Source organism: Triturus cristatus, chromosome 4_1 (genome assembly GCF_964204655.1).
Source record: "Triturus cristatus chromosome 4_1, aTriCri1.1, whole genome shotgun sequence".
Lineage (NCBI taxonomy): Eukaryota > Metazoa > Chordata > Amphibia > Caudata > Salamandridae > Triturus > Triturus cristatus.
Window position 1 is genome coordinate 108,407,461 of NC_140585.1, and position 27,581 is coordinate 108,435,041.

Below are 27,581 nucleotides of genomic sequence, written 5' to 3' on the forward strand. Positions count from 1 at the left end.
ACCGACGGCCACATCACCCCATTCGACTCTGCAGTATACAATGTCAGTCAGGAAAATCCTTCAGCCTTGTACCTGGATGATCTTCATGGTCTTATGTACAGATGCCTATATACAGCCTTCTTAGCGCAGTAGGCAGCGCGTCAGTCTCATAATCTGAAGGTCCTGAGTTCGATCTTCAGAGAGGGCATTTATTTCCTTCTTTTGGAATGCAAAATTCTCCGATTTTCTTGAAATGCGCAAACTATGCCTAGTTCAAAGATTTTTCCAAAGCAAATGTCTGACTATTTAAGTGGGGCTCTCACCCCAACTGCATGACAAACTTCTTCTTTCTGCATGATGGCAGGCTAGCCTTCTGGAAAAAAGCCAAGATAAGGAACAGAGGCTCATGGAGATGCCGGGGATTGAACCCGGGACCTCATACATGCGAAACATGCGCTCTACCACTGAGCTACATCCCCACTTTTGCACTTGAGCTGTTTGATGGATGCAAGGAATCCCTGAAACCCAGGGACTGCAAAGTCTCGATCATAATCAATGGAAGGTATTGTTTGAATAAAAGTGAAAGATATGGAAATCGAAGCACAAAATCCTTCGAGCCTGATTTGAACCAGCGACCTAAGGATGTCTGACTTTATGCTACAGTCCTCCGCTCTACCAACTGAGCTATCGAAGGAGTGGCTGAAGTATCTTTCAGCGCTGTAATTATCTCTCGCTCAAGAAAGGTTGTGGGGGTGGGGATCAGGAGCAGATCGATGAAAATCATTAACATTACCTGCAGCTCCCTCTCAAAGTCACCAGTTCTTAGAGCACACTGTAAGGTACGTCTTATCACCCCAAAGGAGGATTTCAGACCAAAGTTCATGTTCTGTCTTGGCTTGGGGATAAGCAGGGGTGCTCCAAATTTCAATTTTACAGAAAGGAAAGGAACTTTGATACAAAGACCTTGGGCAGCATTGGTGGCAAATGGATGGCTGCGCGGAACCATGAAAGAAATGACAGAAAGTTATGGGAGTCATTACTAAGCACCCAGCATCAAGAACGTGCATTTTGGATGCATTTTCAAAAGGAAAGAGAACGGAAAAATCTGTAGATTGAAGGTGATTGAGATAAACAAAATATTCAGTTTTTCTAAAAGCTACTGTAAAGAGTCTTTGGTTTAGAAGAAGAACCCTTACCAATGATCAAGAGAGATGCGACAGATTTCTATCATCAAAGCATTATGGTTGTCAAGATGAATCATCACTTTGATGTCTTCAACAAGTAGGATTCTTTTGATCTATAATCATCAAAAATGAGATAGCCCCATTTCATGGGATTTTTCAAGGCAAACGTCTGACAGATTAAGCGGGGTCCTCTTCCCGGTTGGAGGACATATCTCTTCCTTCATCATGATGCCAGCCTAGCTTTCGGCCCAAAATCCAAGGTAAGCATGGCAAAAGTCTGGAGATGCCGGGGATTGAACCCGGGGCCTCATACATGCAAAGCATGCGCTCTACCACTGAGCTACATCCCCACTTCTGCAAGATTTGACTGTATGATTGGAAACCCTGCATTGAACCGACGGCCACATCACCCCATTCGACTCTGCAGTATACAATGTCAGTCAGGAAAATCCTTCAGCCTTGTACCTGGATGATCTTCATGGTCTTATGTACAGATGCCTATATACAGCCTTCTTAGCGCAGTAGACAGCGCGTCAGTCTCATAATCTGAAGGTCCTGAGTTCGATCTTCAGAGAGGGCATTTATTTCCTTCTTTTGGAATGCAAAATTCTCCGATTTTCTTGAAATGCGCAAACTATGCCTAGTTCAAAGATTTTTCCAAAGCAAATGTCTGACTATTTAAGTGGGGCTCTCACCCCAACTGCATGACAAACTTCTTCTTTCTGCATGATGGCAGGCTAGCCTTCTGGAAAAAAGCCAAGATAAGGAACAGAGGCTCCTGGAGATGCCGGGGATTGAACCCGGGACCTCATACATGCGAAACATGCGCTCTACCACTGAGCTACATCCCCACTTTTGCACTTGAGCTGTTTGATGGATGCAAGGAATCCCTGAAACCCAGGGACTGCAAAGTCTCGATCATAATCAATGGAAGGTATTGTTTGAATAAAAGTGAAAGATATGGAAATCGAAGCACAAAATCCTTCGAGCCTGATTTGAACCAGCGACCTAAGGATGTCTGACTTTATGCTACAGTCCTCCGCTCTACCAACTGAGCTATCGAAGGAGTGGCTGAAGTATCTTTCAGCGCTGTAATTATCTCTCGCTCAAGAAAGGTTGTGGGGGTGGGGATCAGGAGCAGATCGATGAAAATCATTAACATTACCTGCAGCTCCCTCTCAAAGTCACCAGTTCTTAGAGCACACTGTAAGGTACGTCTTATCACCCCAAAGGAGGATTTCAGACCAAAGTTCATGTTCTGTCTTGGCTTGGGGATAAGCAGGGGTGCTCCAAATTTCAATTTTACAGAAAGGAAAGGAACTTTGATACAAAGACCTTGGGCAGCATTGGTGGCAAATGGATGGCTGCGCGGAACCATGAAAGAAATGACAGAAAGTTATGGGAGTCATTACTAAGCACCCAGCATCAAGAACGTGCATTTTGGATGCATTTTCAAAAGGAAAGAGAACGGAAAAATCTGTAGATTGAAGGTGATTGAGATAAACAAAATATTCCGTTTTTCTAAAAGCTACTGTAAAGAGTCTTTGGTTTAGAAGAAGAACCCTTACCAATGATCAAGAGAGATGCGACAGATTTCTATCATCAAAGCATTATGGTTGTCAAGATGAATCATCACTTTGATGTCTTCAACAAGTAGGATTCTTTTGATCTATAATCATCAAAAATGAGATAGCCCCATTTCATGGGATTTTTCAAGGCAAACGTCTGACAGATTAAGCGGGGTCCTCTTCCCGGTTGGAGGACATATCTCTTCCTTCATCATGATGCCAGCCTAGCTTTCTGCCCAAAATCCAAGGTAAGCATGGCAAAAGTCTGGAGATGCCGGGGATTGAACCCGGGGCCTCATACATGCAAAGCATGCGCTCTACCACTGAGCTACATCCCCACTTCTGCAAGATTTGACTGTATGATTGGAAACCCTGCATTGAACCGACGGCCACATCACCCCATTCGACTCTGCAGTATACGTCAGTCAGGAAAATCCTTCAGCCTTGTACCTGGATGATCTTCATGGTCTTATGTACAGATGCCTATATACAGCCTTCTTAGCGCAGTAGGCAGCGCGTCAGTCTCATAATCTGAAGGTCCTGAGTTCGATCCTCAGAGAGGGCATTTATTTCCTTCTTTTGGAATGCAAAATTCTCCGATTTTCTTGAAATGCGCAAACTATGCCTAGTTCAAAGATTTTTCCAAAGCAAATGTCTGACTATTTAAGTGGGGCTCTCACCCCAACTGCATGACAAACTTCTTCTTTCTGCATGATGGCAGGCTAGCCTTCTGGAAAAAAGCCAAGATAAGGAACAGAGGCTCCTGGAGATGCCGGGGATTGAACCCGGGACCTCATACATGCGAAACATGCGCTCTACCACTGAGCTACATCCCCACTTTTGCACTTGAGCTGTTTGATGGATGCAAGGAATCCCTGAAACCCAGGGACTGCAAAGTCTCGATCATAATCAATGGAAGGTATTGTTTGAATAAAAGTGAAAGATATGGAAATCGAAGCACAAAATCCTTCGAGCCTGATTTGAACCAGCGACCTAAGGATGTCTGACTTTATGCTACAGTCCTCCGCTCTACCAACTGAGCTATCGAAGGAGTGGCTGAAGTATCTTTCAGCGCTGTAATTATCTCTCGCTCAAGAAAGGTTGTGGGGGTGGGGATCAGGAGCAGATCGATGAAAATCATTAACATTACCTGCAGCTCCCTCTCAAAGTCACCAGTTCTTAGAGCACACTGTAAGGTACGTCTTATCACCCCAAAGGAGGATTTCAGACCAAAGTTCATGTTCTGTCTTGGCTTGGGGATAAGCAGGGGTGCTCCAAATTTCAATTTTACAGAAAGGAAAGGAACTTTGATACAAAGACCTTGGGCAGCATTGGTGGCAAATGGATGGCTGCGCGGAACCATGAAAGAAATGACAGAAAGTTATGGGAGTCATTACTAAGCACCCAGCATCAAGAACGTGCATTTTGGATGCATTTTCAAAAGGAAAGAGAACGGAAAAATCTGTAGATTGAAGGTGATTGAGATAAACAAAATATTCCGTTTTTCTAAAAGCTACTGTAAAGAGTCTTTGGTTTAGAAGAAGAACCCTTACCAATGATCAAGAGAGATGCGACAGATTTCTATCATCAAAGCATTATGGTTGTCAAGATGAATCATCACTTTGATGTCTTCAACAAGTAGGATTCTTTTGATCTATAATCATCAAAAATGAGATAGCCCCATTTCATGGGATTTTTCAAGGCAAACGTCTGACAGATTAAGCGGGGTCCTCTTCCCGGTTGGAGGACATATCTCTTCCTTCATCATGATGCCAGCCTAGCTTTCTGCCCAAAATCCAAGGTAAGCATGGCAAAATTCTGGAGATGCCGGGGATTGAACCCGGGGCCTCATACATGCAAAGCATGCGCTCTACCACTGAGCTACATCCCCACTTCTGCAAGATTTGACTGTATGATTGGAAACCCTGCAGTGAACCGACGGCCACATCACCCCATTCGACTCTGCAGTATACAATGTCAGTCAGGAAAATCCTTCAGCCTTGTACCTGGATGATCTTCATGGTCTTATGTACAGATGCCTATATACAGCCTTCTTAGCGCAGTAGGCAGCGCGTCAGTCTCATAATCTGAAGGTCCTGAGTTCGATCTTCAGAGAGGGCATTTATTTCCTTCTTTTGGAATGCAAAATTCTCCGATTTTCTTGAAATGCGCAAACTATGCCTAGTTCAAAGATTTTTCCAAAGCAAATGTCTGACTATTTAAGTGGGGCTCTCACCCCAACTGCATGACAAACTTCTTCTTTCTGCATGATGGCAGGCTAGCCTTCTGGAAAAAAGCCAAGATAAGGAACAGAGGCTCCTGGAGATGCCGGGGATTGAACCCGGGACCTCATACATGCGAAACATGCGCTCTACCACTGAGCTACATCCCCACTTTTGCACTTGAGCTGTTTGATGGATGCAAGGAATCCCTGAAACCCAGGGACTGCAAAGTCTCGATCATAATCAATGGAAGGTATTGTTTGAATAAAAGTGAAAGATATGGAAATCGAAGCACAAAATCCTTCGAGCCTGATTTGAACCAGCGACCTAAGGATGTCTGACTTTATGCTACAGTCCTCCGCTCTACCAACTGAGCTATCGAAGGAGTGGCTGAAGTATCTTTCAGCGCTGTAATTATCTCTCGCTCAAGAAAGGTTGTGGGGGTGGGGATCAGGAGCAGATCGATGAAAATCATTAACATTACCTGCAGCTCCCTCTCAAAGTCACCAGTTCTTAGAGCACACTGTAAGGTACGTCTTATCACCCCAAAGGAGGATTTCAGACCAAAGTTCATGTTCTGTCTTGGCTTGGGGATAAGCAGGGGTGCTCCAAATTTCAATTTTACAGAAAGGAAAGGAACTTTGATACAAAGACCTTGGGCAGCATTGGTGGCAAATGGATGGCTGCGCGGAACCATGAAAGAAATGACAGAAAGTTATGGGAGTCATTACTAAGCACCCAGCATCAAGAACGTGCATTTTGGATGCATTTTCAAAAGGAAAGAGAACGGAAAAATCTGTAGATTGAAGGTGATTGAGATAAACAAAATATTCCGTTTTTCTAAAAGCTACTGTAAAGAGTCTTTGGTTTAGAAGAAGAACCCTTACCAATGATCAAGAGAGATGCGACAGATTTCTATCATCAAAGCATTATGGTTGTCAAGATGAATCATCACTTTGATGTCTTCAACAAGTAGGATTCTTTTGATCTATAATCATCAAAAATGAGATAGCCCCATTTCATGGGATTTTTCAAGGCAAACGTCTGACAGATTAAGCGGGGTCCTCATCCCGGTTGGAGGACATATCTCTTCCTTCATCATGATGCCAGCCTAGCTTTCTGCCCAAAATCCAAGGTAAGCATGGCAAAAGTCTGGAGATGCCGGGGATTGAACCCGGGGCCTCATACATGCAAAGCATGCGCTCTACCACTGAGCTACATCCCCACTTCTGCAAGATTTGACTGTATGATTGGAAACCCTGCATTGAACCGACGGCCACATCACCCCATTCGACTCTGCAGTATACAATGTCAGTCAGGAAAATCCTTCAGCCTTGTACCTGGATGATCTTCATGGTCTTATGTACAGATGCCTATATACAGCCTTCTTAGCGCAGTAGGCAGCGCGTCAGTCTCATAATCTGAAGATCCTGAGTTCGATCCTCAGAGAGGGCATTTATTTCCTTCTTTTGGAATGCAAAATTCTCCGATTTTCTTGAAATGCGCAAACTATGCCTAGTTCAAAGATTTTTCCAAAGCAAATGTCTGACTATTTAAGTGGGGCTCTCACCCCAACTGCATGACAAACTTCTTCTTTCTGCATGATGGCAGGCTAGCCTTCTGGAAAAAAGCCAAGATAAGGAACAGAGGCTCCTGGAGATGCCGGGGATTGAACCCGGGACCTCATACATGCAAAACATGCGCTCTACCACTGAGCTACATCCCCACTTTTGCACTCGAGTTGTTTGATGGATGCAAGGAATCCCTGAAACCCAGGGACTGCAAAGTCTCGATCATAATCAATGGAAGGTATTGTTTGAATAAAAGTGAAAGATATGGAAATCGAAGCACAAAATCCTTCGAGCCTGATTTGAACCAGCGACCTAAGGATGTCTGACTTTATGCTACAGTCCTCCGCTCTACCAACTGAGCTATCGAAGGAGTGGCTGAAGTATCTTTCAGCGCTGTAATTATCTCTCGCTCAAGAAAGGTTGTGGGGGTGGGGATCAGGAGCAGATCGATGAAAATCATTAACATTACCTGCAGCTCCCTCTCAAAGTCACCAGTTCTTAGAGCACACTGTAAGGTACGTCTTATCACCCCAAAGGAGGATTTCAGACCAAAGTTCATGTTCTGTCTTGGCTTGGGGATAAGCAGGGGTGCTCCAAATTTCAATTTTACAGAAAGGAAAGGAACTTTGATACAAAGACCTTGGGCAGCATTGGTGGCAAATGGATGGCTGCGCGGAACCATGAAAGAAATGACAGAAAGTTATGGGAGTCATTACTAAGCACCCAGCATCAAGAACGTGCATTTTGGATGCATTTTCAAAAGGAAAGAGAACGGAAAAATCTGTAGATTGAAGGTGATTGAGATAAACAAAATATTCCGTTTTTCTAAAAGCTACTGTAAAGAGTCTTTGGTTTAGAAGAAGAACCCTTACCAATGATCAAGAGAGATGCGACAGATTTCTATCATCAAAGCATTATGGTTGTCAAGATGAATCATCACTTTGATGTCTTCAACAAGTAGGATTCTTTTGATCTATAATCATCAAAAATGAGATAGCCCCATTTCATGGGATTTTTCAAGGCAAACGTCTGACAGATTAAGCGGGTCCTCTTCCCGGTTGGAGGACATATCTCTTCCTTCATCATGATGCCAGCCTAGCTTTCTGCCCAAAATCCAAGGTAAGCATGGCAAAAGTCTGGAGATGCCGGGGATTGAACCCGGGGCCTGATACATGCAAAGCATGCGCTCTACCACTGAGCTACATCCCCACTTCTGCAAAATTTGACTGTATGATTGGAAACCCTGCATTGAACCGACGGCCACATCACCCCATTTGACTCTGCAGTATACAATGTCAGTCAGGAAAAAACTTCAGCCTTGTACCTGGATGATCTTCATGGTCTTATGTACAGATGCCTATATACAGCCTTCTTAGCGCAGTAGGCAGCGCGTCAGTCTCATAATCTGAAGGTCCTGAGTTCGATCCTCAGAGAGGGCATTTATTTCCTTCTTTTGGAATGCAAAATTCTCCGATTTTCTTGAAATGCGCAAACTATGCCTAGTTCAAAGATTTTTCCAAAGCAAATGTCTGACTATTTAAGTGGGGCTCTCACCCCAACTGCATGACAAACTTCTTCTTTCTGCATGATGGCAGGCTAGCCTTCTGGAAAAAAGCCAAGATAAGGAACAGAGGCTCCTGGAGATGCCGGGGATTGAACCCGGGACCTCATACATGCGAAGCATGCGCTCTACCACTGAGCTACATCCCCACTTTTGCACTCGAGCTGTTTGATGGATGCAAGGAGTCCCTGAAACCCAGGGACTGCAAAGTCTCGATCATAATCAATGGAAGGTATTGTTTGAATAAAAGTGAAAGATATGGAAATCGAAGCACAAAATCCTTCGAGCCAGATTTGAACCAGCGACCTAAGGATGTCTGACTTTATGCTACAGTCCTCCGCTCTACCAACTGAGCTATCGAAGGAGTGGCTGAAGTATCTTTCAGCGCTGTAATTATCTCTCGCTCAAGAAAGGTTGTGGGGGTGGGGATCAGGAGCAGATCGATGAAAATCATGAACATTACCTGCAGCTCCCTCTCAAAGTCACCAGTTCTTAGAGCACACTGTAAGGTACGTCTTATCACCCCAAAGGAGGATTTCAGACCAAAGTTCATGTTCTGTCTTGGCTTGGGGATAAGCAGGGGTGCTCCAAATTTCAATTTTACAGAAAGGAAAGGAACTTTGATACAAAGACCTTGGGCAGCATTGGTGGCAAATGGATGGCTGCGCGGAACCATGAAAGAAATGACACAAAGTTATGGGAGTCATTACTAAGCACCCAGCATCAAGAACGTGCATTTTGGATGCATTTTCAAAAGGAAAGAGAACGGAAAAATCTGTAGATTGAAGGTGATTGAGATAAACAAAATATTCCGTTTTTCTAAAAGCTACTGTAAAGAGTCTTTGGTTTAGAAGAAGAACCCTTACCAATGATCAAGAGAGATGCGACAGATTTCTATCATCAAAGCATTATGGTTGTCAAGATGAATCATCACTTTGATGTCTTCAACAAGTAGGATTCTTTTGATCTATAATCATCAAAAATGAGATAGCCCCATTTCATGGGATTTTTCAAGGCAAACGTCTGACAGATTAAGCGGGTCCTCTTCCCGGTTGGAGGACATATCTCTTCCTTCATCATGATGCCAGCCTAGCTTTCTGCCCAAAATCCAAGGTAAGCATGGCAAAAGTCTGGAGATGCCGGGGATTGAACCCGGGGCCTGATACATGCAAAGCATGCGCTCTACCACTGAGCTACATCCCCACTTCTGCAAAATTTGACTGTATGATTGGAAACCCTGCATTGAACCGACGGCCACATCACCCCATTTGACTCTGCAGTATACAATGTCAGTCAGGAAAAAACTTCAGCCTTGTACCTGGATGATCTTCATGGTCTTATGTACAGATGCCTATATACAGCCTTCTTAGCGCAGTAGGCAGCGCGTCAGTCTCATAATCTGAAGGTCCTGAGTTCGATCCTCAGAGAGGGCATTTATTTCCTTCTTTTGGAATGCAAAATTCTCCGATTTTCTTGAAATGCGCAAACTATGCCTAGTTCAAAGATTTTTCCAAAGCAAATGTCTGACTATTTAAGTGGGGCTCTCACCCCAACTGCATGACAAACTTCTTCTTTCTGCATGATGGCAGGCTAGCCTTCTGGAAAAAAGCCAAGATAAGGAACAGAGGCTCCTGGAGATGCCGGGGATTGAACCCGGGACCTCATACATGCGAAGCATGAGCTCTACCACTGAGCTACATCCCCACTTTTGCACTCGAGCTGTTTGATGGATGCAAGGAATCCCTGAAACCCAGGGACTGCAAAGTCTCGATCATAATCAATGGAAGGTATTGTTTGAATAAAAGTGAAAGATATGGAAATCGAAGCACAAAATCCTTCGAGCCTGATTTGAACCAGCGACCTAAGGATGTCTGACTTTATGCTACAGTCCTCCGCTCTACCAACTGAGCTATCGAAGGAGTGGCTGAAGTATCTTTCAGCGCTGTAATTATCTCTCGCTCAAGAAAGGTTGTGGGGGTGGGGATCAGGAGCAGATCGATGAAAATCATTAACATTACCTGCAGCTCCCTCTCAAAGTCACCAGTTCTTAGAGCACACTGTAAGGTACGTCTTATCACCCCAAAGGAGGATTTCAGACCAAAGTTCATGTTCTGTCTTGGCTTGGGGATAAGCAGGGGTGCTCCAAATTTCAATTTTACAGAAAGGAAAGGAACTTTGATACAAAGACCTTGGGCAGCATTGGTGGCAAATGGATGGCTGCGCGGAACCATGAAAGAAATGACAGAAAGTTATGGGAGTCATTACTAAGCACCCAGCATCAAGAACGTGCATTTTGGATGCATTTTCAAAAGGAAAGAGAACGGAAAAATCTGTAGATTGAAGGTGATTGAGATAAACAAAATATTCAGTTTTTCTAAAAGCTACTGTAAAGAGTCTTTGGTTTAGAAGAAGAACCCTTACCAATGATCAAGAGAGATGCGACAGATTTCTATCATCAAAGCATTATGGTTGTCAAGATGAATCATCACTTTGATGTCTTCAACAAGTAGGATTCTTTTGATCTATAATCATCAAAAATGAGATAGCCCCATTTCATGGGATTTTTCAAGGCAAACGTCTGACAGATTAAGCGGGTCCTCTTCCCGGTTGGAGGACATATCTCTTCCTTCATCATGATGCCAGCCTAGCTTTCTGCCCAAAATCCAAGGTAAGCATGGCAAAAGTCTGGAGATGCCGGGGATTTAACCCGGGGCCTGATACATGCAAAGCATGCGCTCTACCACTGAGCTACATCCCCACTTCTGCAAAATTTGACTGTATGATTGGAAACCCTGCATTGAACCGACGGCCACATCACCCCATTTGACTCTGCAGTATACAATGTCAGTCAGGAAAAAACTTCAGCCTTGTACCTGGATGATCTTCATGGTCTTATGTACAGATGCCTATATACAGCCTTCTTAGCGCAGTAGGCAGCGCGTCAGTCTCATAATCTGAAGGTCCTGAGTTCGATCCTCAGAGAGGGCATTTATTTCCTTCTTTTGGAATGCAAAATTCTCCGATTTTCTTGAAATGCGCAAACTATGCCTAGTTCAAAGATTTTTCCAAAGCAAATGTCTGACTATTTAAGTGGGGCTCTCACCCCAACTGCATGACAAACTTCTTCTTTCTGCATGATGGCAGGCTAGCCTTCTGGAAAAAAGCCAAGATAAGGAACAGAGGCTCCTGGAGATGCCGGGGATTGAACCCGGGACCTCATACATGCGAAGCATGCGCTCTACCACTGAGCTACATCCCCACTTTTGCACTCGAGCTGTTTGATGGATGCAAGGAGTCCCTGAAACCCAGGGACTGCAAAGTCTCGATCATAATCAATGGAAGGTATTGTTTGAATAAAAGTGAAAGATATGGAAATCGAAGCACAAAATCCTTCGAGCCAGATTTGAACCAGCGACCTAAGGATGTCTGACTTTATGCTACAGTCCTCCGCTCTACCAACTGAGCTATCGAAGGAGTGGCTGAAGTATCTTTCAGCGCTGTAATTATCTCTCGCTCAAGAAAGGTTGTGGGGGTGGGGATCAGGAGCAGATCGATGAAAATCATGAACATTACCTGCAGCTCCCTCTCAAAGTCACCAGTTCTTAGAGCACACTGTAAGGTACGTCTTATCACCCCAAAGGAGGATTTCAGACCAAAGTTCATGTTCTGTCTTGGCTTGGGGATAAGCAGGGGTGCTCCAAATTTCAATTTTACAGAAAGGAAAGGAACTTTGATACAAAGACCTTGGGCAGCATTGGTGGCAAATGGATGGCTGCGCGGAACCATGAAAGAAATGACACAAAGTTATGGGAGTCATTACTAAGCACCCAGCATCAAGAACGTGCATTTTGGATGCATTTTCAAAAGGAAAGAGAACGGAAAAATCTGTAGATTGAAGGTGATTGAGATAAACAAAATATTCCGTTTTTCTAAAAGCTACTGTAAAGAGTCTTTGGTTTAGAAGAAGAACCCTTACCAATGATCAAGAGAGATGCGACAGATTTCTATCATCAAAGCATTATGGTTGTCAAGATGAATCATCACTTTGATGTCTTCAACAAGTAGGATTCTTTTGATCTATAATCATCAAAAATGAGATAGCCCCATTTCATGGGATTTTTCAAGGCAAACGTCTGACAGATTAAGCGGGTCCTCTTCCCGGTTGGAGGACATATCTCTTCCTTCATCATGATGCCAGCCTAGCTTTCTGCCCAAAATCCAAGGTAAGCATGGCAAAAGTCTGGAGATGCCGGGGATTGAACCCGGGGCCTGATACATGCAAAGCATGCGCTCTACCACTGAGCTACATCCCCACTTCTGCAAAATTTGACTGTATGATTGGAAACCCTGCATTGAACCGACGGCCACATCACCCCATTTGACTCTGCAGTATACAATGTCAGTCAGGAAAAAACTTCAGCCTTGTACCTGGATGATCTTCATGGTCTTATGTACAGATGCCTATATACAGCCTTCTTAGCGCAGTAGGCAGCGCGTCAGTCTCATAATCTGAAGGTCCTGAGTTCGATCCTCAGAGAGGGCATTTATTTCCTTCTTTTGGAATGCAAAATTCTCCGATTTTCTTGAAATGCGCAAACTATGCCTAGTTCAAAGATTTTTCCAAAGCAAATGTCTGACTATTTAAGTGGGGCTCTCACCCCAACTGCATGACAAACTTCTTCTTTCTGCATGATGGCAGGCTAGCCTTCTGGAAAAAAGCCAAGATAAGGAACAGAGGCTCCTGGAGATGCCGGGGATTGAACCCGGGACCTCATACATGCGAAGCATGCGCTCTACCACTGAGCTACATCCCCACTTTTGCACTCGAGCTGTTTGATGGATGCAAGGAGTCCCTGAAACCCAGGGACTGCAAAGTCTCGATCATAATCAATGGAAGGTATTGTTTGAATAAAAGTGAAAGATATGGAAATCGAAGCACAAAATCCTTCGAGCCAGATTTGAACCAGCGACCTAAGGATGTCTGACTTTATGCTACAGTCCTCCGCTCTACCAACTGAGCTATCGAAGGAGTGGCTGAAGTATCTTTCAGCGCTGTAATTATCTCTCGCTCAAGAAAGGTTGTGGGGGTGGGGATCAGGAGCAGATCGATGAAAATCATGAACATTACCTGCAGCTCCCTCTCAAAGTCACCAGTTCTTAGAGCACACTGTAAGGTACGTCTTATCACCCCAAAGGAGGATTTCAGACCAAAGTTCATGTTCTGTCTTGGCTTGGGGATAAGCAGGGGTGCTCCAAATTTCAATTTTACAGAAAGGAAAGGAACTTTGATACAAAGACCTTGGGCAGCATTGGTGGCAAATGGATGGCTGCGCGGAACCATGAAAGAAATGACACAAAGTTATGGGAGTCATTACTAAGCACCCAGCATCAAGAACGTGCATTTTGGATGCATTTTCAAAAGGAAAGAGAACGGAAAAATCTGTAGATTGAAGGTGATTGAGATAAACAAAATATTCCGTTTTTCTAAAAGCTACTGTAAAGAGTCTTTGGTTTAGAAGAAGAACCCTTACCAATGATCAAGAGAGATGCGACAGATTTCTATCATCAAAGCATTATGGTTGTCAAGATGAATCATCACTTTGATGTCTTCAACAAGTAGGATTCTTTTGATCTATAATCATCAAAAATGAGATAGCCCCATTTCATGGGATTTTTCAAGGCAAACGTCTGACAGATTAAGCGGGGTCCTCTTCCCGGTTGGAGGACATATCTCTTCCTTCATCATGATGCCAGCCTAGCTTTCTGCCCAAAATCCAAGGTAAGCATGGCAAAAGTCTGGAGATGCCGGGGATTGAACCCGGGGCCTCATACATGCAAAGCATGCGCTCTACCACTGAGCTACATCCCCACTTCTGCAAGATTTGACTGTATGATAGGAAACCCTGCATTGAACCGACGGCCACATCACCCCATTCGACTCTGCAGTATACAATGTCAGTCAGGAAAATCCTTCAGCCTTGTACCTGGATGATCTTCATGGTCTTATGTACCGATGCCTATATACAGCCTTCTTAGCGCAGTAGGCAGCGCGTCAGTCTCATAATCTGAAGGTCCTGAGTTCGATCCTCAGAGAGGGCATTTATTTCCTTCTTTTGGAATGCAAAATTCTCCAATTTTCTTGAAATGCGCAAACTATGCCTAGTTCAAAGATTTTTCCAAAGCAAATGTCTGACTATTTAAGTGGGGCTCTCACCCCAACTGCATGACAAACTTCTTCTTTCTGCATGATGGCAGGCTAGCCTTCTGGAAAAAAGCCAAGATAAGGAACAGAGGCTCCTGGAGATGCCGGGGATTGAACCCGGGACCTCATACATGCGAAGCATGCGCTCTACCACTGAGCTACATCCCCACTTTTGCACTCGAGCTGTTTGATGGATGCAAGGAGTCCCTGAAACCCAGGGACTGCAAAGTCTCGATCATAATCAATGGAAGGTATTGTTTGAATAAAAGTGAAAGATATGGAAATCGAAGCACAAAATCCTTCGAGCCAGATTTGAACCAGCGACCTAAGGATGTCTGACTTTATGCTACAGTCCTCCGCTCTACCAACTGAGCTATCGAAGGAGTTGCTGAAGTATCTTTCAGCGCTGTAATTATCTCTCGCTCAAGAAAGGTTGTGGGGGTGGGGATCAGGAGCAGATCGATGAAAATCATGAACATTACCTGCAGCTCCCTCTCAAAGTCACCAGTTCTTAGAGCACACTGTAAGGTACGTCTTATCACCCCAAAGGAGGATTTCAGACCAAAGTTCATGTTCTGTCTTGGCTTGGGGATAAGCAGGGGTGCTCCAAATTTCAATTTTACAGAAAGGAAAGGAACTTTGATACAAAGACCTTGGGCAGCATTGGTGGCAAATGGATGGCTGCGCGGAACCATGAAAGAAATGACAGAAAGTTATGGGAGTCATTACTAAGCACCCAGCATCAAGAACGTGCATTTTGGATGCATTTTCAAAAGGAAAGAGAACGGAAAAATCTGTAGATTGAAGGTGATTGAGATAAACAAAATATTCTGTTTTTCTAAAAGCTACTGTAAAGAGTCTTTGGTTTAGAAGAAGAACCCTTACCAATGATCAAGAGAGATGCGACAGATTTCTATCATCAAAGCATTATGGTTGTCAAGATGAATCATCACTTTGATGTCTTCAACAAGTAGGATTCTTTTGATCTATAATCATCAAAAATGAGATAGCCCCATTTCATGGGATTTTTCGAGGCAAACGTCTGACAGATTAAGCGGGGTCCTCATCCCGGTTGGAGGACATATCTCTTCCTTCATCATGATGCCAGCCTAGCTTTCTGCCCAAAATCCAAGGTAAGCATGGCAAAAGTCTGGAGATGCCGGGGATTGAACCCGGGGCCTCATACATGCAAAGCATGCGCTCTACCACTGAGCTACATCCCCACTTCTGCAAGATTTGACTGTATGATTGGAAACCCTGCATTGAACCGACGGCCACATCACCCCATTCGACTCTGCAGTATACAATGTCAGTCAGGAAAATCCTTCAGCCTTGTACCTGGATGATCTTCATGGTCTTATGTACAGATGCCTATATACAGCCTTCTTAGCGCAGTAGGCAGCGCGTCAGTCTCATAATCTGAAGGTCCTGAGTTCGATCCTCAGAGAGGGCATTTATTTCCTTCTTTTGGAATGCAAAATTCTCCGATTTTCTTGAAATGCGCAAACTATGCCTAGTTCAAAGATTTTTCCAAAGCAAATGTCTGACTATTTAAGTGGGGCTCTCACCCCAACTGCATGACAAACTTCTTCTTTCTGCATGATGGCAGGCTAGCCTTCTGGAAAAAAGCCAAGATAAGGAACAGAGGCTCCTGGAGATGCCGGGGATTGAACCCGGGACCTCATACATGCAAAACATGCGCTCTACCACTGAGCTACATCCCCACTTTTGCACTCGAGCTGTTTGATGGATGCAAGGAATCCCTGAAACCCAGGGACTGCAAAGTCTCGATCATAATCAATGGAAGGTATTGTTTGAATAAAAGTGAAAGATATGGAAATCGAAGCACAAAATCCTTCGAGCCTGATTTGAACCAGCGACCTAAGGATGTCTGACTTTATGCTACAGTCCTCCGCTCTACCAACTGAGCTATCGAAGGAGTGGCTGAAGTATCTTTCAGCGCTGTAATTATCTCTCGCTCAAGAAAGGTTGTGGGGTGGGGATCAGGAGCAGATCGATGAAAATCATTAACATTACCTGCAGCTACCTCTCAAAGTCACCAGTTCTTAGAGCACACTGTAAGGTACGTCTTATCACCCCAAAGGAGGATTTCAGACCAAAGTTCATGTTCTGTCTTGGCTTGGGGATAAGCAGGGGTGCTCCAAATTTCAATTTTACAGAAAGGAAAGGAACTTTGATACAAAGACCTTGGGCAGCATTGGTGGCAAATGGATGGCTGCGCGGAACCATGAAAGAAATGACAGAAAGTTATGGGAGTCATTACTAAGCACCCAGCATCAAGAACGTGCATTTTGGATGCATTTTCAAAAGGAAAGAGAACGGAAAAATCTGTAGATTGAAGGTGATTGAGATAAACAAAATATTCCGTTTTTCTAAAAGCTACTGTAAAGAGTCTTTGGTTTAGAAGAAGAACCCTTACCAATGATCAAGAGAGATGCGACAGATTTCTATCATCAAAGCATTATGGTTGTCAAGATGAATCATCACTTTGATGTCTTCAACAAGTAGGATTCTTTTGATCTATAATCATCAAAAATGAGATAGCCCCATTTCATGGGATTTTTCAAGGCAAACGTCTGACAGATTAAGCGGGGTCCTCTTCCCGGTTGGAGGACATATCTCTTCCTTCATCATGATGCCAGCCTAGCTTTCTGCCCAAAATCCAAGGTAAGCATGGCAAAAGTCTGGAGATGCCGGGGATTGAACCCGGGGCCTCATACATGCAAAGCATGCGCTCTACCACTGAGCTACATCCCCACTTCTGCAAGATTTGACTGTATGATTGGAAACCCTGCATTGAACCGACGGCCACATCACCCCATTCGACTCTGCAGTATACAATGTCAGTCAGGAAAATCCTTCAGCCTTGTACCTGGATGATCTTCATGGTCTTATGTACAGATGCCTATATACAGCCTTCTTAGCGCAGTAGGCAGCGCGTCAGTCTCATAATCTGAAGGTCCTGAGTTCGATCTTCAGAGAGGGCATTTATTTCCTTCTTTTGGAATGCAAAATTCTCCGATTTTCTTGAAATGCGCAAACTATGCCTAGTTCAAAGATTTTTCCAAAGCAAATGTCTGACTATTTAAGTGGGGCTCTCACCCCAACTGCATGACAAACTTCTTCTTTCTGCATGATGGCAGGCTAGCCTTCTGGAAAAAAGCCAAGATAAGGAACAGAGGCTCCTGGAGATGCCGGGGATTGAACCCGGGACCTCATACATGCGAAACATGCGCTCTACCACTGAGCTACATCCCCACTTTTGCACTTGAGCTGTTTGATGGATGCAAGGAATCCCTGAAACCCAGGGACTGCAAAGTCTCGATCATAATCAATGGAAGGTATTGTTTGAATAAAAGTGAAAGATATGGAAATCGAAGCACAAAATCCTTCGAGCCTGATTTGAACCAGCGACCTAAGGATGTCTGACTTTATGCTACAGTCCTCCGCTCTACCAACTGAGCTATCGAAGGAGTGGCTGAAGTATCTTTCAGCGCTGTAATTATCTCTCGCTCAAGAAAGGTTGTGGGGGTGGGGATCAGGAGCAGATCGATGAAAATCATTAACATTACCTGCAGCTCCCTCTCAAAGTCACCAGTTCTTAGAGCACACTGTAAGGTACGTCTTATCACCCCAAAGGAGGATTTCAGACCAAAGTTCATGTTCTGTCTTGGCTTGGGGATAAGCAGGGGTGCTCCAAATTTCAATTTTACAGAAAGGAAAGGAACTTTGATACAAAGACCTTGGGCAGCATTGGTGGCAAATGGATGGCTGCGCGGAACCATGAAAGAAATGACAGAAAGTTATGGGAGTCATTACTAAGCACCCAGCATCAAGAACGTGCATTTTGGATGCATTTTCAAAAGGAAAGAGAACGGAAAAATCTGTAGATTGAAGGTGATTGAGATAAACAAAATATTCCGTTTTTCTAAAAGCTACTGTAAAGAGTCTTTGGTTTAGAAGAAGAACCCTTACCAATGATCAAGAGAGATGCGACAGATTTCTATCATCAAAGCATTATGGTTGTCAAGATGAATCATCACTTTGATGTCTTCAACAAGTAGGATTCTTTTGATCTATAATCATCAAAAATGAGATAGCCCCATTTCATGGGATTTTTCAAGGCAAACGTCTGACAGATTAAGCGGGGTCCTCATCCCTGTTGGAGGACATATCTCTTCCTTCATCATGATGCCAGCCTAGCTTTCTGCCCAAAATCCAAGGTAAGCATGGCAAAAGTCTGGAGATGCCGGGGATTGAACCCGGGGCCTGATACATGCAAAGCATGCGCTCTACCACTGAGCTACATCCCCACTTCTGCAAAATTTGACTGTATGATTGGAAACCCTGCATTGAACCGACGGCCACATCACCCCATTTGACTCTGCAGTATACAATGTCAGTCAGGAAAAAACTTCAGCCTTGTACCTGGATGATCTTCATGGTCTTATGTACCGATGCCTATATACAGCCTTCTTAGCGCAGTAGGCAGCGCGTCAGTCTCATAATCTGAAGGTCCTGAGTTCGATCCTCAGAGAGGGCATTTATTTCCTTCTTTTGGAATGCAAAATTCTCCGATTTTCTTGAAATGCGCAAACTATGCCTAGTTCAAAGATTTTTCCAAAGCAAATGTCTGACTATTTAAGTGGGGCTCTCACCCCAACTGCATGACAAACTTCTTCTTTCTGCATGATGGCAGGCTAGCCTTCTGGAAAAAAGCCAAGATAAGGAACAGAGGCTCCTGGAGATGCCGGGGATTGAACACGGGACCTCATACATGCGAAACATGCGCTCTACCACTGAGCTACATCCCCACTTTTGCACTTGAGCTGTTTGATGGATGCAAGGAATCCCTGAAACCCAGGGACTGCAAAGTCTCGATCATAATCAATGGAAGGTATTGTTTGAATAAAAGTGAAAGATATGGAAATCGAAGCACAAAATCCTTCGAGCCAGATTTGAACCAGCGACCTAAGGATGTCTGACTTTATGCTACAGTCCTCCGCTCTACCAACTGAGCTATCGAAGGAGTGGCTGAAGTATCTTTCAGCGCTGTAATTATCTCTCGCTCAAGAAAGGTTGTGGGGGTGGGGATCAGGAGCAGATCGATGAAAATCATGAACATTACCTGCAGCTCCCTCTCAAAGTCACCAGTTCTTAGAGCACACTGTAAGGTACGTCTTATCACCCCAAAGGAGGATTTCAGACCAAAGTTCATGTTCTGTCTTGGCTTGGGGATAAGCAGGGGTGCTCCAAATTTCAATTTTACAGAAAGGAAAGGAACTTTGATACAAAGACCTTGGGCAGCATTGGTGGCAAATGGATGGCTGCGCGGAACCATGAAAGAAATGACAGAAAGTTATGGGAGTCATTACTAAGCACCCAGCATCAAGAACGTGCATTTTGGATGCATTTTCAAAAGGAAAGAGAACGGAAAAATCTGTAGATTGAAGGTGATTGAGATAAACAAAATATTCCGTTTTTCTAAAAGCTACTGTAAAGAGTCTTTGGTTTAGAAGAAGAACCCTTACCAATGATCAAGAGAGATGCGACAGATTTCTATCATCAAAGCATTATGGTTGTCAAGATGAATCATCACTTTGATGTCTTCAACAAGTAGGATTCTTTTGATCTATAATCATCAAAAATGAGATAGCCCCATTTCATGGGATTTTTCAAGGCAAACGTCTGACAGATTAAGCAGGGTCCTCATCCCTGTTGGAGGACATATCTCTTCCTTCATCATGATGCCAGCCTAGCTTTCTGCCCAAAATCCAAGGTAAGCATGGCAAAAGTCTGGAGATGCCGGGGATTGAACCCGGGGCCTGATACATGCAAAGCATGCGCTCTACCACTGAGCTACATCCCCACTTCTGCAAGGTTTGACTGTATGATTGGAAACCCTGCATTGAACCGACGGCCACATCACCCCATTTGACTCTGCAGTATACAATGTCAGTCAGGAAAAAACTTCAGCCTTGTACCTGGATGATCTTCATGGTCTTATGTACAGATGCCTATATACAGCCTTCTTAGCGCAGTAGGCAGCGCGTCAGTCTCATAATCTGAAGGTCCTGAGTTCGATCCTCAGAGAGGGCATTTATTTCCTTCTTTTGGAATGCAAAATTCTCCGATTTTCTTGAAATGCGCAAACTATGCCTAGTTCAAAGATTTTTCCAAAGCAAATGTCTGACTATTTAAGTGGGGCTCTCACCCCAACTGCATGACAAACTTCTTCTTTCTGCATGATGGCAGGCTAGCCTTCTGGAAAAAAGCCAAGATAAGGAACAGAGGCTCCTGGAGATGCCGGGGATTGAACCCGGGACCTCATACATGCGAAGCATGCGCTCTACCACTGAGCTACATCCCCACTTTTGCACTCGAGCTGTTTGATGGATGCAAGGAGTCCCTGAAACCCAGGGACTGCAAAGTCTCGATCATAATCAATGGAAGGTATTGTTTGAATAAAAGTGAAAGATATGGAAATCGAAGCACAAAATCCTTCGAGCCAGATTTGAACCAGCGACCTAAGGATGTCTGACTTTATGCTACAGTCCTCCGCTCTACCAACTGAGCTATCGAAGGAGTTGCTGAAGTATCTTTCAGCGCTGTAATTATCTCTCGCTCAAGAAAGGTTGTGGGGGTGGGGATCAGGAGCAGATCGATGAAAATCATGAACATTACCTGCAGCTCCCTCTCAAAGTCACCAGTTCTTAGAGCACACTGTAAGGTACGTCTTATCACCCCAAAGGAGGATTTCAGACCAAAGTTCATGTTCTGTCTTGGCTTGGGGATAAGCAGGGGTGCTCCAAATTTCAATTTTACAGAAAGGAAAGGAACTTTGATACAAAGACCTTGGGCAGCATTGGTGGCAAATGGATGGCTGCGCGGAACCATGAAAGAAATGACAGAAAGTTATGGGAGTCATTACTAAGCACCCAGCATCAAGAACGTGCATTTTGGATGCATTTTCAAAAGGAAAGAGAACGGAAAAATCTGTAGATTGAAGGTGATTGAGATAAACAAAATATTCCGTTTTTCTAAAAGCTACTGTAAAGAGTCTTTGGTTTAGAAGAAGAACCCTTACCAATGATCAAGAGAGATGCGACAGATTTCTATCATCAAAGCATTATGGTTGTCAAGATGAATCATCACTTTGATGTCTTCAACAAGTAGGATTCTTTTGATCTATAATCATCAAAAATGAGATAGCCCCATTTCATGGGATTTTTCAAGGCAAACGTCTGACAGATTAAGCGGGGTCCTCATCCCGGTTGGAGGACATATCTCTTCCTTCATCATGATGCCAGCCTAGCTTTCTGCCCAAAATCCAAGGTAAGCATGGCAAAAGTCTGGAGATGCCGGGGATTGAACCCGGGGCCTCATACATGCAAAGCATGCGCTCTACCACTGAGCTACATCCCCACTTCTGCAAGATTTGACTGTATGATTGGAAACCCTGCATTGAACCGACGGCCACATCACCCCATTCGACTCTGCAGTATACAATGTCAGTCAGGAAAATCCTTCAGCCTTGTACCTGGATGATCTTCATGGTCTTATGTACAGATGCCTATATACAGCCTTCTTAGCGCAGTAGGCAGCGCGTCAGTCTCATAATCTGAAGATCCTGAGTTCGATCCTCAGAGAGGGCATTTATTTCCTTCTTTTGGAATGCAAAATTCTCCGATTTTCTTGAAATGCGCAAACTATGCCTAGTTCAAAGATTTTTCCAAAGCAAATGTCTGACTATTTAAGTGGGGCTCTCACCCCAACTGCATGACAAACTTCTTCTTTCTGCATGATGGCAGGCTAGCCTTCTGGAAAAAAGCCAAGATAAGGAACAGAGGCTCCTGGAGATGCCGGGGATTGAACCCGGGACCTCATACATGCAAAACATGCGCTCTACCACTGAGCTACATCCCCACTTTTGCACTCGAGTTGTTTGATGGATGCAAGGAATCCCTGAAACCCAGGGACTGCAAAGTCTCGATCATAATCAATGGAAGGTATTGTTTGAATAAAAGTGAAAGATATGGAAATCGAAGCACAAAATCCTTCGAGCCTGATTTGAACCAGCGACCTAAGGATGTCTGACTTTATGCTACAGTCCTCCGCTCTACCAACTGAGCTATCGAAGGAGTGGCTGAAGTATCTTTCAGCGCTGTAATTATCTCTCGCTCAAGAAAGGTTGTGGGGGTGGGGATCAGGAGCAGATCGATGAAAATCATTAACATTACCTGCAGCTCCCTCTCAAAGTCACCAGTTCTTAGAGCACACTGTAAGGTACGTCTTATCACCCCAAAGGAGGATTTCAGACCAAAGTTCATGTTCTGTCTTGGCTTGGGGATAAGCAGGGGTGCTCCAAATTTCAATTTTACAGAAAGGAAAGGAACTTTGATACAAAGACCTTGGGCAGCATTGGTGGCAAATGGATGGCTGCGCGGAACCATGAAAGAAATGACAGAAAGTTATGGGAGTCATTACTAAGCACCCAGCATCAAGAACGTGCATTTTGGATGCATTTTCAAAAGGAAAGAGAACGGAAAAATCTGTAGATTGAAGGTGATTGAGATAAACAAAATATTCCGTTTTTCTAAAAGCTACTGTAAAGAGTCTTTGGTTTAGAAGAAGAACCCTTACCAATGATCAAGAGAGATGCGACAGATTTCTATCATCAAAGCATTATGGTTGTCAAGATGAATCATCACTTTGATGTCTTCAACAAGTAGGATTCTTTTGATCTATAATCATCAAAAATGAGATAGCCCCATTTCATGGGATTTTTCAAGGCAAACGTCTGACAGATTAAGCGGGTCCTCTTCCCGGTTGGAGGACATATCTCTTCCTTCATCATGATGCCAGCCTAGCTTTCTGCCCAAAATCCAAGGTAAGCATGGCAAAAGTCTGGAGATGCCGGGGATTGAACCCGGGGCCTGATACATGCAAAGCATGCGCTCTACCACTGAGCTACATCCCCACTTCTGCAAAATTTGACTGTATGATTGGAAACCCTGCATTGAACCGACGGCCACATCACCCCATTTGACTCTGCAGTATACAATGTCAGTCAGGAAAAAACTTCAGCCTTGTACCTGGATGATCTTCATGGTCTTATGTACAGATGCCTATATACAGCCTTCTTAGCGCAGTAGGCAGCGCGTCAGTCTCATAATCTGAAGGTCCTGAGTTCGATCCTCAGAGAGGGCATTTATTTCCTTCTTTTGGAATGCAAAATTCTCCGATTTTCTTGAAATGCGCAAACTATGCCTAGTTCAAAGATTTTTCCAAAGCAAATGTCTGACTATTTAAGTGGGGCTCTCACCCCAACTGCATGACAAACTTCTTCTTTCTGCATGATGGCAGGCTAGCCTTCTGGAAAAAAGCCAAGATAAGGAACAGAGGCTCCTGGAGATGCCGGGGATTGAACCCGGGACCTCATACATGCGAAGCATGCGCTCTACCACTGAGCTACATCCCCACTTTTGCACTCGAGCTGTTTGATGGATGCAAGGAGTCCCTGAAACCCAGGGACTGCAAAGTCTCGATCATAATCAATGGAAGGTATTGTTTGAATAAAAGTGAAAGATATGGAAATCGAAGCACAAAATCCTTCGAGCCAGATTCGAACCAGCGACCTAAGGATGTCTGACTTTATGCTACAGTCCTCCGCTCTACCAACTGAGCTATCGAAGGAGTGGCTGAAGTATCTTTCAGCGCTGTAATTATCTCTCGCTCAAGAAAGGTTGTGGGGGTGGGGATCAGGAGCAGATCGATGAAAATCATGAACATTACCTGCAGCTCCCTCTCAAAGTCACCAGTTCTTAGAGCACACTGTAAGGTACGTCTTATCACCCCAAAGGAGGATTTCAGACCAAAGTTCATGTTCTGTCTTGGCTTGGGGATAAGCAGGGGTGCTCCAAATTTCAATTTTACAGAAAGGAAAGGAACTTTGATACAAAGACCTTGGGCAGCATTGGTGGCAAATGGATGGCTGCGCGGAACCATGAAAGAAATGACAGAAAGTTATGGGAGTCATTACTAAGCACCCAGCATCAAGAACGTGCATTTTGGATGCATTTTCAAAAGGAAAGAGAACGGAAAAATCTGTAGATTGAAGGTGATTGAGATAAACAAAATATTCCGTTTTTCTAAAAGCTACTGTAAAGAGTCTTTGGTTTAGAAGAAGAACCCTTACCAATGATCAAGAGAGATGCGACAGATTTCTATCATCAAAGCATTATGGTTGTCAAGATGAATCATCACTTTGATGTCTTCAACAAGTAGGATTCTTTTGATCTATAATCATCAAAAATGAGATAGCCCCATTTCATGGGATTTTTCAAGGCAAACGTCTGACAGATTAAGCGGGTCCTCTTCCCGGTTGGAGGACATATCTCTTCCTTCATCATGATGCCAGCCTAGCTTTCTGCCCAAAATCCAAGGTAAGCATGGCAAAAGTCTGGAGATGCCGGGGATTGAACCCGGGGCCTGATACATGCAAAGCATGCGCTCTACCACTGAGCTACATCCCCACTTCTGCAAAATTTGACTGTATGATTGGAAACCCTGCATTGAACCGACGGCCACATCACCCCATTTGACTCTGCAGTATACAATGTCAGTCAGGAAAAAACTTCAGCCTTGTACCTGGATGATCTTCATGGTCTTATGTACAGATGCCTATATACAGCCTTCTTAGCGCAGTAGGCAGCGCGTCAGTCTCATAATCTGAAGGTCCTGAGTTCGATCCTCAGAGAGGGCATTTATTTCCTTCTTTTGGAATGCAAAATTCTCCGATTTTCTTGAAATGCGCAAACTATGCCTAGTTCAAAGATTTTTCCAAAGCAAATGTCTGACTATTTAAGTGGGGCTCTCACCCCAACTGCATGACAAACTTCTTCTTTCTGCATGATGGCAGGCTAGCCTTCTGGAAAAAAGCCAAGATAAGGAACAGAGGCTCCTGGAGATGCCGGGGATTGAACCCGGGACCTCATACATGCGAAGCATGCGCTCTACCACTGAGCTACATCCCCACTTTTGCACTCGAGCTGTTTGATGGATGCAAGGAGTCCCTGAAACCCAGGGACTGCAAAGTCTCGATCATAATCAATGGAAGGTATTGTTTGAATAAAAGTGAAAGATATGGAAATCGAAGCACAAAATCCTTCGAGCCAGATTCGAACCAGCGACCTAAGGATGTCTGACTTTATGCTACAGTCCTCCGCTCTACCAACTGAGCTATCGAAGGAGTGGCTGAAGTATCTTTCAGCGCTGTAATTATCTCTCGCTCAAGAAAGGTTGTGGGGGTGGGGATCAGGAGCAGATCGATGAAAATCATGAACATTACCTGCAGCTCCCTCTCAAAGTCACCAGTTCTTAGAGCACACTGTAAGGTACGTCTTATCACCCCAAAGGAGGATTTCAGACCAAAGTTCATGTTCTGTCTTGGCTTGGGGATAAGCAGGGGTGCTCCAAATTTCAATTTTACAGAAAGGAAAGGAACTTTGATACAAAGACCTTGGGCAGCATTGGTGGCAAATGGATGGCTGCGCGGAACCATGAAAGAAATGACACAAAGTTATGGGAGTCATTACTAAGCACCCAGCATCAAGAACGTGCATTTTGGATGCATTTTCAAAAGGAAAGAGAACGGAAAAATCTGTAGATTGAAGGTGATTGAGATAAACAAAATATTCAGTTTTTCTAAAAGCTACTGTAAAGAGTCTTTGGTTTAGAAGAAGAACCCTTACCAATGATCAAGAGAGATGCGACAGATTTCTATCATCAAAGCATTATGGTTGTCAAGATGAATCATCACTTTGATGTCTTCAACAAGTAGGATTCTTTTGATCTATAATCATCAAAAATGAGATAGCCCCATTTCATGGGATTTTTCAAGGCAAACGTCTGACAGATTAAGCGGGTCCTCTTCCCGGTTGGAGGACATATCTCTTCCTTCATCATGATGCCAGCCTAGCTTTCTGCCCAAAATCCAAGGTAAGCATGGCAAAAGTCTGGAGATGCCGGGGATTGAACCCGGGGCCTGATACATGCAAAGCATGCGCTCTACCACTGAGCTACATCCCCACTTCTGCAAAATTTGACTGTATGATTGGAAACCCTGCATTGAACCGACGGCCACATCACCCCATTTGACTCTGCAGTATACAATGTCAGTCAGGAAAAAACTTCAGCCTTGTACCTGGATGATCTTCATGGTCTTATGTACAGATGCCTATATACAGCCTTCTTAGCGCAGTAGGCAGCGCGTCAGTCTCATAATCTGAAGGTCCTGAGTTCGATCCTCAGAGAGGGCATTTATTTCCTTCTTTTGGAATGCAAAATTCTCCGATTTTCTTGAAATGCGCAAACTATGCCTAGTTCAAAGATTTTTCCAAAGCAAATGTCTGACTATTTAAGTGGGGCTCTCACCCCAACTGCATGACAAACTTCTTCTTTCTGCATGATGGCAGGCTAGCCTTCTGGAAAAAAGCCAAGATAAGGAACAGAGGCTCCTGGAGATGCCGGGGATTGAACCCGGGACCTCATACATGCGAAGCATGAGCTCTACCACTGAGCTACATCCCCACTTTTGCACTCGAGCTGTTTGATGGATGCAAGGAATCCCTGAAACCCAGGGACTGCAAAGTCTCGATCATAATCAATGGAAGGTATTGTTTGAATAAAAGTGAAAGATATGGAAATCGAAGCACAAAATCCTTCGAGCCTGATTTGAACCAGCGACCTAAGGATGTCTGACTTTATGCTACAGTCCTCCGCTCTACCAACTGAGCTATCGAAGGAGTGGCTGAAGTATCTTTCAGCGCTGTAATTATCTCTCGCTCAAGAAAGGTTGTGGGGGTGGGGATCAGGAGCAGATCGATGAAAATCATTAACATTACCTGCAGCTCCCTCTCAAAGTCACCAGTTCTTAGAGCACACTGTAAGGTACGTCTTATCACCCCAAAGGAGGATTTCAGACCAAAGTTCATGTTCTGTCTTGGCTTGGGGATAAGCAGGGGTGCTCCAAATTTCAATTTTACAGAAAGGAAAGGAACTTTGATACAAAGACCTTGGGCAGCATTGGTGGCAAATGGATGGCTGCGCGGAACCATGAAAGAAATGACAGAAAGTTATGGGAGTCATTACTAAGCACCCAGCATCAAGAACGTGCATTTTGGATGCATTTTCAAAAGGAAAGAGAACGGAAAAATCTGTAGATTGAAGGTGATTGAGATAAACAAAATATTCCGTTTTTCTAAAAGCTACT

General features: G+C 44.0%; 19 non-coding genes across 19 annotated transcripts; 12 read left to right on the forward strand and 7 right to left on the reverse strand.

The window, feature by feature from the left end:
* The first annotated feature begins 3,223 nt into the window (after positions 1 to 3,223).
* Positions 3,224 to 3,296, forward strand: TRNAM-CAU (transfer RNA methionine (anticodon CAU)). The gene has a single exon. It is a non-coding gene; the product is annotated as a tRNA-Met (tRNA).
* Positions 3,297 to 7,890: 4,594 nt separating this feature from the next.
* On the forward strand, positions 7,891 to 7,963 carry TRNAM-CAU (transfer RNA methionine (anticodon CAU)). Its single transcript has one exon. It is a non-coding gene; the product is annotated as a tRNA-Met (tRNA).
* Positions 7,964 to 8,162: 199 nt separating this feature from the next.
* TRNAA-CGC (transfer RNA alanine (anticodon CGC)) lies at positions 8,163 to 8,234 on the reverse strand. Its single transcript has one exon. It is a non-coding gene; the product is annotated as a tRNA-Ala (tRNA).
* Positions 8,235 to 9,445: 1,211 nt separating this feature from the next.
* On the forward strand, positions 9,446 to 9,518 carry TRNAM-CAU (transfer RNA methionine (anticodon CAU)). Its single transcript has one exon. It is a non-coding gene; the product is annotated as a tRNA-Met (tRNA).
* A 1,482-nt stretch (positions 9,519 to 11,000) lies between these two features.
* On the forward strand, positions 11,001 to 11,073 carry TRNAM-CAU (transfer RNA methionine (anticodon CAU)). Its single transcript has one exon. It is a non-coding gene; the product is annotated as a tRNA-Met (tRNA).
* A 199-nt stretch (positions 11,074 to 11,272) lies between these two features.
* On the reverse strand, positions 11,273 to 11,344 carry TRNAA-CGC (transfer RNA alanine (anticodon CGC)). The gene has a single exon. It is a non-coding gene; the product is annotated as a tRNA-Ala (tRNA).
* Positions 11,345 to 12,555: 1,211 nt separating this feature from the next.
* Positions 12,556 to 12,628, forward strand: TRNAM-CAU (transfer RNA methionine (anticodon CAU)). The gene has a single exon. It is a non-coding gene; the product is annotated as a tRNA-Met (tRNA).
* A 199-nt stretch (positions 12,629 to 12,827) lies between these two features.
* On the reverse strand, positions 12,828 to 12,899 carry TRNAA-CGC (transfer RNA alanine (anticodon CGC)). The gene has a single exon. It is a non-coding gene; the product is annotated as a tRNA-Ala (tRNA).
* A 1,212-nt stretch (positions 12,900 to 14,111) lies between these two features.
* Positions 14,112 to 14,184, forward strand: TRNAM-CAU (transfer RNA methionine (anticodon CAU)). Its single transcript has one exon. It is a non-coding gene; the product is annotated as a tRNA-Met (tRNA).
* Positions 14,185 to 14,383: 199 nt separating this feature from the next.
* On the reverse strand, positions 14,384 to 14,455 carry TRNAA-CGC (transfer RNA alanine (anticodon CGC)). Its single transcript has one exon. It is a non-coding gene; the product is annotated as a tRNA-Ala (tRNA).
* A 1,212-nt stretch (positions 14,456 to 15,667) lies between these two features.
* On the forward strand, positions 15,668 to 15,740 carry TRNAM-CAU (transfer RNA methionine (anticodon CAU)). The gene has a single exon. It is a non-coding gene; the product is annotated as a tRNA-Met (tRNA).
* Positions 15,741 to 18,778: 3,038 nt separating this feature from the next.
* On the forward strand, positions 18,779 to 18,851 carry TRNAM-CAU (transfer RNA methionine (anticodon CAU)). The gene has a single exon. It is a non-coding gene; the product is annotated as a tRNA-Met (tRNA).
* Positions 18,852 to 20,334: 1,483 nt separating this feature from the next.
* TRNAM-CAU (transfer RNA methionine (anticodon CAU)) lies at positions 20,335 to 20,407 on the forward strand. Its single transcript has one exon. It is a non-coding gene; the product is annotated as a tRNA-Met (tRNA).
* A 199-nt stretch (positions 20,408 to 20,606) lies between these two features.
* On the reverse strand, positions 20,607 to 20,678 carry TRNAA-CGC (transfer RNA alanine (anticodon CGC)). The gene has a single exon. It is a non-coding gene; the product is annotated as a tRNA-Ala (tRNA).
* Positions 20,679 to 23,445: 2,767 nt separating this feature from the next.
* TRNAM-CAU (transfer RNA methionine (anticodon CAU)) lies at positions 23,446 to 23,518 on the forward strand. The gene has a single exon. It is a non-coding gene; the product is annotated as a tRNA-Met (tRNA).
* Positions 23,519 to 23,717: 199 nt separating this feature from the next.
* Positions 23,718 to 23,789, reverse strand: TRNAA-CGC (transfer RNA alanine (anticodon CGC)). The gene has a single exon. It is a non-coding gene; the product is annotated as a tRNA-Ala (tRNA).
* Positions 23,790 to 25,000: 1,211 nt separating this feature from the next.
* Positions 25,001 to 25,073, forward strand: TRNAM-CAU (transfer RNA methionine (anticodon CAU)). Its single transcript has one exon. It is a non-coding gene; the product is annotated as a tRNA-Met (tRNA).
* A 199-nt stretch (positions 25,074 to 25,272) lies between these two features.
* TRNAA-CGC (transfer RNA alanine (anticodon CGC)) lies at positions 25,273 to 25,344 on the reverse strand. Its single transcript has one exon. It is a non-coding gene; the product is annotated as a tRNA-Ala (tRNA).
* A 1,211-nt stretch (positions 25,345 to 26,555) lies between these two features.
* On the forward strand, positions 26,556 to 26,628 carry TRNAM-CAU (transfer RNA methionine (anticodon CAU)). The gene has a single exon. It is a non-coding gene; the product is annotated as a tRNA-Met (tRNA).
* Positions 26,629 to 27,581: the final 953 nt, after the last annotated feature.